Consider the following 10,692-nt stretch of genomic DNA (forward strand, 5'->3'; position numbering starts at 1 on the left):
AAAACATTTATTTGTATTGTATTTTATAACGATTTACTGTAATGATATAGTTATCTCTAATTGTAAGTAAAAATAGAATCTTACATTGCTGTTTACAGCAGGTATCTAATTACATTAGGAGATTCCACGCTGTCCGAATGGTTTGGTTTAGTCTCGAATTGAATACGATTATGTCAACAACTGCTGACGTTCTGGACTGCGTGTTGGAGCGTGAAATGCTCTGAGCTCCGGCATAGGGGAGGAACGAGGGCAAGAATCGTCGAGTTTGACATCACTATATTAAGGAACCTGGTGTGAAATGATATGTATGTAGTATTGCTGCTTCTTGTGCCCCGACGGAAGCAAAATTTTATCCATAGGCCTAGAAATATTGGAAAAATACAATCCTAATTGAATGTAAATATTGAGAATGACTTTTGTTATGGTAACTGTTGATATCGTCGGTTTACAAGCAAAACGTCATCTGGCATGAAGGTGTTTGAAAGTCAGTTCTGGACAAAACTGAATCCTCAAAATATTACTTCTAGTAAATTATTGTTGTGTGTATTTAATTTTCCAGTTCTAAGTTTATACACATATATTAGTAACATTTTTCTCAGAAGTAATATATTTTTTTTTACTTAATGTGTTTTCCTTGTAAACTGACGATATCGTTACACAAAATGAAGGATATTTTGTGATGCTTTTATGAATCCTTCAATTTTTCTATGTATATTGCACAATCGTTAAGTTTGGTACTGAAAAGTTATTCAATATTCGTTCTTTATTTTTTTTATTTTATTGGGTTATTTTACGACGCTGTATCAACATCTAGGTTATTTAGCGTCTGAATGATATGAAGGTGATAATGCCGGTGAAATGAGTCCGGAGTCCAGCACCGAAAGTTACCCAGCATTTGCTCGTATTGGGTTGAGGGAAAACCCCGGAAAAAATCTCAACCAGGTAACTTGCCCCGACCGGGATTCGAACCCGGGCCACCTGGTTTCGCGGCCAGACGCGCTGACCATTACTCCACCACACCTGTGGACAATTGGTTATATAAAGACGTATCAACTACTAGGTTATTTAGCGTCGTTGGGAGTGGTGATAGCGAGATGGTATTTGGCGAGATGAGGCCGAGGATTCGCTGTAGATTACCCGACATTCACCTTACGGCCGAGGAAAACCTCGGAAAAAACCAACCAGGTAATCAGCCAAAGCGAGAATCGAACCCGCGCCCGAGCGCAACTCCAAATCGGCAGGGAAGAGCCTTAGTCGACTGAGCTACGCTGGTGGCTTTCTTTATCTTTTCTTTTAGTGGGTTATTTTACGACGCTTTATCAACTATTGTAGTTATCTAGCGTGTGAATGATAATATGAAGATGGTAATGCCAGCGAAATGAGTCCAGGGTCCAGCGCCGAAAGTTACCCAGCATTTTCTCTTAATGCGTTGAGGGAAAACCATGAAAAACCTGAACCAGGTATTTTGTCCCAACCAAGATTTGAACCCGGGCCTGCTTGTTCACGGTCAGACATGCTAACCCTTACTTCAGACCGGTGGACTTCTTTATCTTAGAAAGGGAGATCGCGGGACGGGAAATTAGGTATTTTAAGGAACCGTATGGATGTTCTATTTCCCAAAATTATTTTCCAAAACATCTTGGTTGTAGGAGTACACAAAACCTGTTTTCAAATAAATAAACTTCTAAAAATTATGCACTATGAACTCCATTTGTTGGCTATCATGTCACAGGTTATAAGAAACGTCGTTTAAAACAAATTATTTACAATTGTACAATAATAAACATCACGATCTTTCTTTAAATTCGTTTTGTTTTCACTGCAAATAGGTCATTTTCAAACTTACGCGAAAAACCTGCCTTTGGGTAGAACAATATGAACGAATGAATGCTTTTTTGTTTGTTCGTGTCTCTCTGGCTTCATACATGACCAGATGTAAACAGACATAATAACCTAGCTAACTATTTTGTCGTTTAGGTAAGTGTTTTCCAGGCTAAGAGTCCGTGGTCTGCTGGCGATGTTACGACTCCGCAGCTGTAGACGAAACGTCTGGTCGTAACATCGCCAGCAGACCACGGACTCTTAGCCGGGAAAACACTCACCCCATTGACGCCGGTCATGAAAGCCTAGTTACATTCGTAGACATGTTGTTCAGAAGTGGAAATGTCATTGCTGAAAGTTGTTATATTATTCAATAATTATTATACATAGGTAGCCTAGCTAGTTGTCAATTATTCCGTAGGTCTTAGCAACATATTTTATTAATTTGTTACAATTTCAACTTACGAACTGTAGATGACGTTGAGACCATAGCTAGAACAGATCTACCTTATATACAGACCTATCTTATATTTCGTCTGCATTACGTAACAACAGTACTTTGAAATAGCAAACGTATTATAAAGAAGCTTTTGAAAAACAACTGCAGGAAAGTCATTAATCAATAAATCAATTATATAAGCCTATACCCATTCACAGGTACTAAAACATTTATTTTATAGACTATATTATTTATTATTTTACCAAAGCCTCTTGCAAAAATAGTTATAACCTTAGAAATTTTGAATTTCTAGCGTGCTTTATGGAATAAGTTTTTATCAGAACCTTAAACGATATAGTTTTTAATTTCTGCTTTATAATTTCATATTTCTCACATATTTTGTTTAAACGTAGATTGATTTTGTATCAAAGTTTAAAAATATTTGTAATATTGATATATAACAATAGCTCCTTCGCCTGAAAAATGCTCTTGCAAGTCAAAAATTAACAAATAAATAGTATTTCATGTGGTGTTACGTGTTTTCTTATTAGCTATAATAAGCTTTGTCATAGCACTCTTGTCGAGTTCTTTCCAACATTGTTTGAATGATAGCATATACCGTAATAAATTACAATATACTGTCCATGAATGTTAGGTACTACTCATAATACTATTACTGCTGCTAAAGCTGCTGGACTGCCCCTGTTAATACTACTACTACTACAATAATAATAACAAAAAAAAATAATAATAAATGGCGTCACAGCCCTTGAAGGACTCAGACCGACCAGCCGGCTGCTGGTCTCACGTTCATATGCCGAAGCAGAGATGGACGATCAATACTACTACTACTACTACTACTACTACTACTACTACTACTACTACTACTACTACTACTACTACCACCACCACCACCACCACCACCACCACCAACACCACCGGTAATGATAATGATAGTATTATTATTATCATCATTATTATTATTATTATTATTATTATTATTATTATTATTATTATTATTATTATTATTATTAGATAAATGCCAACAAGACGAAGACAGTGATCATAGGAAGAAAAGTAAAGAAGGTAGGTTTGTGAATACTAAATGAAGCAGTAAAACAAGTGGACAGTTTCAAATAAAATACTTGGGATGTACTATAAGCAGTAACATGAGCTGCTGTCAAGAAGTCAAAAGGAGAATAGCAATGGCCAAGGAAGATTTTAATAGAAAAATATCTTCCGCAGAACTCTGGAGAAAGAACAAAGGAGGAGACTAGTGAAGTGTTTTGTGTGGAGTGTAGCATTGTATGGGGCAGAAACATGGACATTGCGACAAAGTGAAAAGAAGCGGCTAGAAGCATTTAAATGTGGATATGGAAAAGAAGGGAGCATGTGAAATAGACAAAGTAAGAACCGAAGCTGTGTTGGAAAGAGTGGGTGAAGAAAGAATTATACTGAAACTGATCAGGAACAGGAAAAGGAATTGGCTAGGTCACTGGTTGAGAAGGAACTTCCTTCTGAAGGATACACTGGAAGGAATGGTGAACGGGAAAAGAGGTCGGGGCAGAAGAAGAGATCAGATGATAGATGACATTAAGATATATGGATCATATGCGGAGACTGACAAGCAAACGTTCTTATGGGGGCAGAAAGAAAGTTAATTTTTTCTTCCACCATGTTAATAATGTCGAAAAAAGCGCTTATACAAATTTTGGCCACTCGACCGCAATTACGAGGCCGTCCAGAAAGTGAGTTTCCCTGGGGCTATATACAGTACATAAAAAAAGCACAAGTACATGGAAAGATTTATTGAAACATACATGAATTGTTAAGCTGTCAACCTATCCCCCACTGAAATTGCGACATTCATCATACCATGGGATCAAATTTTTATCAATGTGTCGTAGAAGTCAGCCGTTCGGGATTGCAACCCCAGTTTGACAGCCGTTTGCATCTCTCTGTCGACCCCATGATATGACAAAAATGTCTCCAATTCCGGTGGGGAATATGTTGAAAAATAGCTCAACAATTTCTGTGTCTGTTCCAATAAATTTTTAAAATGAAATTGTGTATTCTTTCTGTTAACGGCCTCTGGCGAACTTATTTTTTTACTGCCCTCGTAATTGCAGTCGAGTGGCCAAAATTTGTATAACCACTTCTTTTGAAATTATTAACATGGTGAAAGAAAAATATTTAACTTCCTTACCTGCCCCCATCAGAATGTTTGTTTGTAAGAGGAAAACAGAAAATAGGAAAGATGGGGAATGCTGAGTTTGCAGTGAAAGACGTGTTCCTTGGGCAGAACACTGTGAATGAATGAATGAATGAATGAATGAATGAATGAATGAATGAATGATCTACATCTTCTCTGGCTATAGGTCTATAAGAATATAGAGAAGCCAAATCACTCACGTGATAGTTAAAATCTTATTATTTTCTTGAATCTAGTTAGAATAACACGACATATTGTGTTATTTTAATTCCATCCTTTAGTTTATCAGATGGGATGTCTGTGTGCTTGAAATATTGTAGTGCTCTATTAAACAGTACAATTAACAGAGATTTACATTATTGTTGAAAATTAACTATGTAATTGTGAATTACATAAGGTTGAAAGATGTCTCTAGTATAAATTTCATGCTTGTAAGTTAAAACGGAGAGGAATTTAAAGAAGAAAATCTATGAGATTCTCGAGATCACTTGACCCCATTTCATATTTCTCTCTGTGTAAGAGATAGACACAAAGGTCTGAACTATCATCGAGATTAAACTCGCAGATGACTCGAACGCAGGATATCTTGATATGCGTTTTATAGAATACAGTACTCTTCCTGAGATTCATTTTGTTAACAGGTTTTATATTTCTAGAATATATAAGTCGCTTTACATAAGTTCAGTAATACTATCTTCAGAGAGATTGAAATTGTAGAGCTTCTGGGTTTTCACATTTGAAGTCGTACTCAGCCTCTTTTCTTTGTATAATAATTCATTTCTGAGAAGGACGTTTGCATGATAGAGTACAGTCCTATAGCGAAGAAAATATTAACTTGGAAAATTGTCCTTCGTTATTACTTAATACATTTTTTTTTACGTGAAACGATCCATTTTCGACTTACGAAGAAAGAAAAATTGTACCATCTTGTCATGAAACGTTACCCTGACGTCACTCGTGATAAGCAAACAGAATTGAAAGATTAACTTCGTACTTCTTGGTTTCCTACGTGGTCCATCTCTCTCCATTGCCTAAAATTTCTCGAGGTTTTCCACACGATCCCATACCTCAAATGGTAGTTATTAAGTTACATCCACGTTTTATCTTGTTTGTTCAAAATTATTCTCCTAACTTACTTTGAAAAGTAAATGATTGATTGAGACAAGTAGTCAGCAGTATTGGAACTCACACAAATTCTTTCTCAAGGACGTGCGAACTGGTGGCTTTTAATTGTTTCTCCTGCTTTCATTGCGTGATTCCACACTGTTTATCTCGATCGAGTATCTAATTGTAGGAGAGGCTGTATTTATCCTGGCTGTGGTACTACTTATTTAATTCTGAAAGCCGTCCCTACCCCACCTAAATATTACATATCTTGAATAAATTCGTTCCACTAAATCCAAGGGATTTCATAAATAACTTCTCATTTTTAACAAATTTTTATGATATGTATTGCAGCTAATAAAAAATGAAAATTTAACGCCTATCACTCAATGAAAATATGTTTTAAATTATTCATTGGTCTCTTTATTAACGATTCTTGTGGAATTAATGTTTAATTGATTTTCGATAGAATAAATTGTACCATGTTCAAGTCTTTGTGTAATGGACTTACAGATTTGTAAAATTAACTTTTTCCGAAATAATCCAAAATAATTTTATATGTTTTTGTACTCTCGTTCCCACTTTACACAACGTAGCTCTAACGCCACAATGATGCCACGGTCTTGGAATAGAAGTTTCCGTAGAGTGAGAGTATCGCTCAGTATAATGGTTTGTGGTGTTGTTGCAGGACCAATACCTAGTTACGAGAATCTAAGTATGTATTCTTATGTCTAATTCAACTCTTTATATGTATACTAATACGGAGAAATCAAAAGGAGACGAGTCAAGGCTAACGAAAATAGAGAGAAAAATGAAATTGTGAGATAGAATGGAATAGACAATTCAAGGAAAAAGAAGCAAAGCGGAAGGATGGTTATATTTGTCTAATTTAGACTAGATGTAATTTGACTTGCATTAGTTGAGATCGGACTGGACTATATTTCAGTTGATTGGTCAAATTATGTTACATCAATTAGTCAGGTTTCATTGGATTAGACTGAGAAAGCGGAATTATATAAAATTTCGTACCATTTTTATAAATAGATACTTTAATAACTATTTAAATGTGTTCCATTATTCTTTCGTATACTTCTCTTACAAAACATTTTGATTTCCTCATTGGCTTGCATTCAATTAGGCTAGATCTTAAGAATGGAATCTGTTTTTATTGACAAACATTAAAATTCAAAGAAATTTCATGCTATTATTTCAATTATTGATTTAATACTAAATGTATATGCAAAATATAAAATTATATTTAACTTTTGTTTCGCCAATAGTTTCATTTACAACTTCTTTAAGCTTAGATCGGATCTGATATCAGATTTTGGTTTGATATTACCAAACAGGTAAGTGAATAGGTAATTGTCTTGGATACTGAGGGCTAAACCAGGGATGAGTCTGTGCATTTAAGGACATATTGGCACATTGTGCGCCCTATGTACAATGGAAGAGGACTATATAAAGTCCTTTCGAGAGATGAATCAGAGCAGTGAGGTGAAATATAAAAGTTTAATATCATTGTGGTCTTTTGTGAATGAGTTTTCAGAAAATTGAATTATATTTAGCTTAATTTGGAAATTCGTATTTTACGAAAACGGGATACGTTAGAGAGGTGGGAGATTTCGTAGATAAAATACTAACAAATTTATTTATTTATTTATTTATTTATTTAAATTCAAATATGCAGAATAAAGAAATATAATTACAAAACAAACAAAGAGAAATACAAATAAAATAATACAAGCAATATAAAAAGAAGATACAGTAGTATTAACAAAATTTGAGACCGAATGAGCAGCGCTCGTGCTCGGTCGCAGTTCAGATATAATATTAAAATAAATAATAATAATAATAATAATAATAATAATAATATAAATAAATAAGTAAAATAAAATAGGAACTAAAATATAATTACAGCGGCATTGGAATTATATAATATAATATTAACACTAGAGAAGAATAATATCGCACGTGAAAAGTAGGACTAATACATATTTCAAAATTATAGAATACAAATATAATATAGGTTGATTAATTCATACACATATGCTATAAATTTATTTAATCAAATTGAAGATATTAACACGTTTCTAATTTTCTTGTTATATGTTAGTGGGTTACATGTTAGAAGTTCTGGATGTAATTTAGTTAAAGCATTGTACAACCGAGGGCCAAAATTTATGCTATGCTTTAGACCAGCAGATGTGAGACATTCAGGTTCTACTAATGTTGAATTAATATTTCGCCTTGTGTCATAATTGTGTGTCTGTAATACAAACTTATTACGATTTTTATGATAAAATTTTAACAGCGTATACTTATAAATTTGTTCAATATTAAATACATTAAATTCAGAATAAATTAATTTAGTTGGATAATCGAAACGTTTCTTCAAACAAATTTTAATTATTCGTTTTTGTAGTAAATTTAACGGACTAAGATTAATTTTTGTACTTCCACCCCAAAATTATACCATATTGAATGATAGACTGAATAATGGCCAAATAAACATTTCGTAGAACTCTAATAGGTAAGTAGCATCGAGGAAGGAGGAAATGCACAGCCACAAATATCCCTCTGTGGCGCATTCGGTTACTGAACCTTGGGTGCCCAAATTTTGTTTCTAAATCTGTACGTAATTTTGCGCGTCAACCGCTACTGTTACTTGAACAAATGTTGCAATGTTGCTATCTGTTCCCATTTATTTGTATGAATATCTCAAAACCCGTTCACAGACGACCACAATGAAATTATATTTTTATGTTTAACTCCTGTTGCTAATTTATCTCTCAAAAGGACCCTACTTAATCTCTTAACACCCTGTGTATGCGACGAATGTCCAGGTCCGACAGGTGGTCAGGGAACGTTTATGATTCCGATGCTGACAATTAGGCCATCATGCCTCAGCCCAGCCAGAATCAGGTCCCATCCCCAAATAAATACATTATAAATTTCGGAGTCCGGATCCCAAGTTCTTATTTATTAACAATTGATTTACAAAACCACAATGATGTATTCGTATGCAGTTGATACAGTATTATTGTTTGGAGGGAAAACTTGGCAGGTTACTTTTTTGAACGCAAATAATGGTTTAAAATTAATAAAAACACGGTTTGATTTTAAATCTTTTTTCTCTTAACATTGATGAAACTAAAGTTCTTCCCTTTTCATTAACTATTAAATCTTATAAATTGTCTAATTCTTCTCTAAGCTTTAAACTACATTGGTTGTTCTGTAATTTGCTGTAATTGTCCAATATAAATTAATCTTCAGAAGTTAAATATGTAGGCATCATTATTGGTAAATATCTGAAATGAGACTAACAAATCAATTATCTTTGTAAAAAAATTACGTAGGATTATATATTATATTGTTCAGTTACTAAGTTATTTGCCAATGGATGTAATAAGTACTGTTAACATTGCCTTATTTTAGTCTATATTTCAATTTTAAGTATTAGGATGAGGTAGAACTTATAAAACTAACCTTAAACCATTAGATTTATTACAGAGAAGAATAATTAAGATATGTCTAAAAGAACTTATTGATTTCCTACCGAAAATTGATTTTAGAATTTAAAGTCTTGAAAATATATCAAATTTATATCAATGTATTCTTAATTTTTATACAAAAAAATCACACATATTTACGTTCATATACTCAAAAACACAAAACCAAAGCATACATACAATACGTCTGTTTGAACCCAAGTGTTTAACGAGCACTGCTTTCAACCATAGTACTAATATCGGCCCTAGAATCTTTAACAAATGAATAAAGAAATACATCTATTTACCTCCTAAGTTTAAAATTTAATAATATATGTACGCAATTTATTATAAGTAATAAAATTATTTATTAAATGGATTTGAGGGAGGTAGGATATGATGGTAGAGACTGGATTAATCTTGCTCAGGATAGGGACCGATGGCGGGCTTATGTGAGGGCGGCAATGAACCTCGGGGTTCCTTAAAAGCCATAAGGAATTAAATAAGTAATAAAATTATTAATTTTATAAATCTTGATTACACAACGTTTAACACTATATCACTTACAAACGTATTATATGACTTTCACGTGTTACATTTTATGTTACCTTGTTAACATATTTCCGCCTGCTATCGGCCATCATCAGAACTGGCTGTTGTTGGTCTTGGCGCCTTTTGTTTTGTTTCGTGTGGGGATGTGTTTGTGTAGTGTAATGTGGAGTCAAAGAGTGTGTGTGTTCTGAAATTGAGTTGTGTGTTGAGAATTTCATTTGGATGTGTTTTGTGTGTTTGTATATTTCGTATTGTTCAAGTGTGTTTAGTTTGTGGCTTTTTGGTTGGATGTGTAGAATTTTCATGTCTTTATTGATGTCTCTGTATGTGTGGTTAGCAAAATTACACTTCCACTTGACTTGAAATATAGGCCTAAACGTCAACGTATATGCCCAACTTGGAGTCAGGCCACAAAAGGGAAATAACACTGTAGGAGAGGAGTTCGATCCGGTGCTGTGGATTGAATTCGGCGTAGCTCAGTGGTCAGAGTGCTTGGTACATAGAACCAAGAACCCGGGTTCGATCCCCGGCGCCGGAGCGAATTTTTCTCCTCAAATATTAATCATCATTATAACAGATATTATTCTGTTGGACCAAAATAATAACATCTTTAGTAAACAAAAAAAGGCGCCAAGACCAGCAACAACCAGTTCTGAGAGATGGCCGATAGCAGGCCGAAACAAGTTAACAAGGTAACATAAAATTTAACACGTGAAAGTCATATAATACGTTTTCCAATATTAATTTTAGATGTTATTTTATTGTAATTTATACATGAAAATTTATTATGTATCGAATCCTCTCCTGAGCACGCGAACACTCTCTTTCAGGGGAGTGCTGGAATTTTAATTTACAATTTATTTACATTGCATTCTTCTGCCAATACACATTATTATTATTATTATTATTATTATTATTATTATTATTATTTGGTATTCCCAAGAAACTAGTTCGATTAATTAAAATGTGTCTCAGTGAAACATACAGCAGAGTCCGTATAGGTCAGTTTCTATCTGATCCTTTTCCAATTCACTGCGGGCTAAAGCAGGGAGATGCACTATCACCTTTACTTT

General features: G+C 34.0%; 1 non-coding gene across 1 annotated transcript; it reads left to right on the forward strand.

The window, feature by feature from the left end:
* Positions 1 to 10,084: 10,084 nt before the first annotated feature.
* TRNAM-CAU (transfer RNA methionine (anticodon CAU)) lies at positions 10,085 to 10,157 on the forward strand. The gene has a single exon. It is a non-coding gene; the product is annotated as a tRNA-Met (tRNA).
* The last annotated feature ends 535 nt before the right edge of the window (positions 10,158 to 10,692 follow it).

This window comes from Periplaneta americana, chromosome 17 (assembly GCF_040183065.1).
Source record: "Periplaneta americana isolate PAMFEO1 chromosome 17, P.americana_PAMFEO1_priV1, whole genome shotgun sequence".
Classification (NCBI taxonomy): Eukaryota; Metazoa; Arthropoda; class Insecta; order Blattodea; family Blattidae; genus Periplaneta; species Periplaneta americana.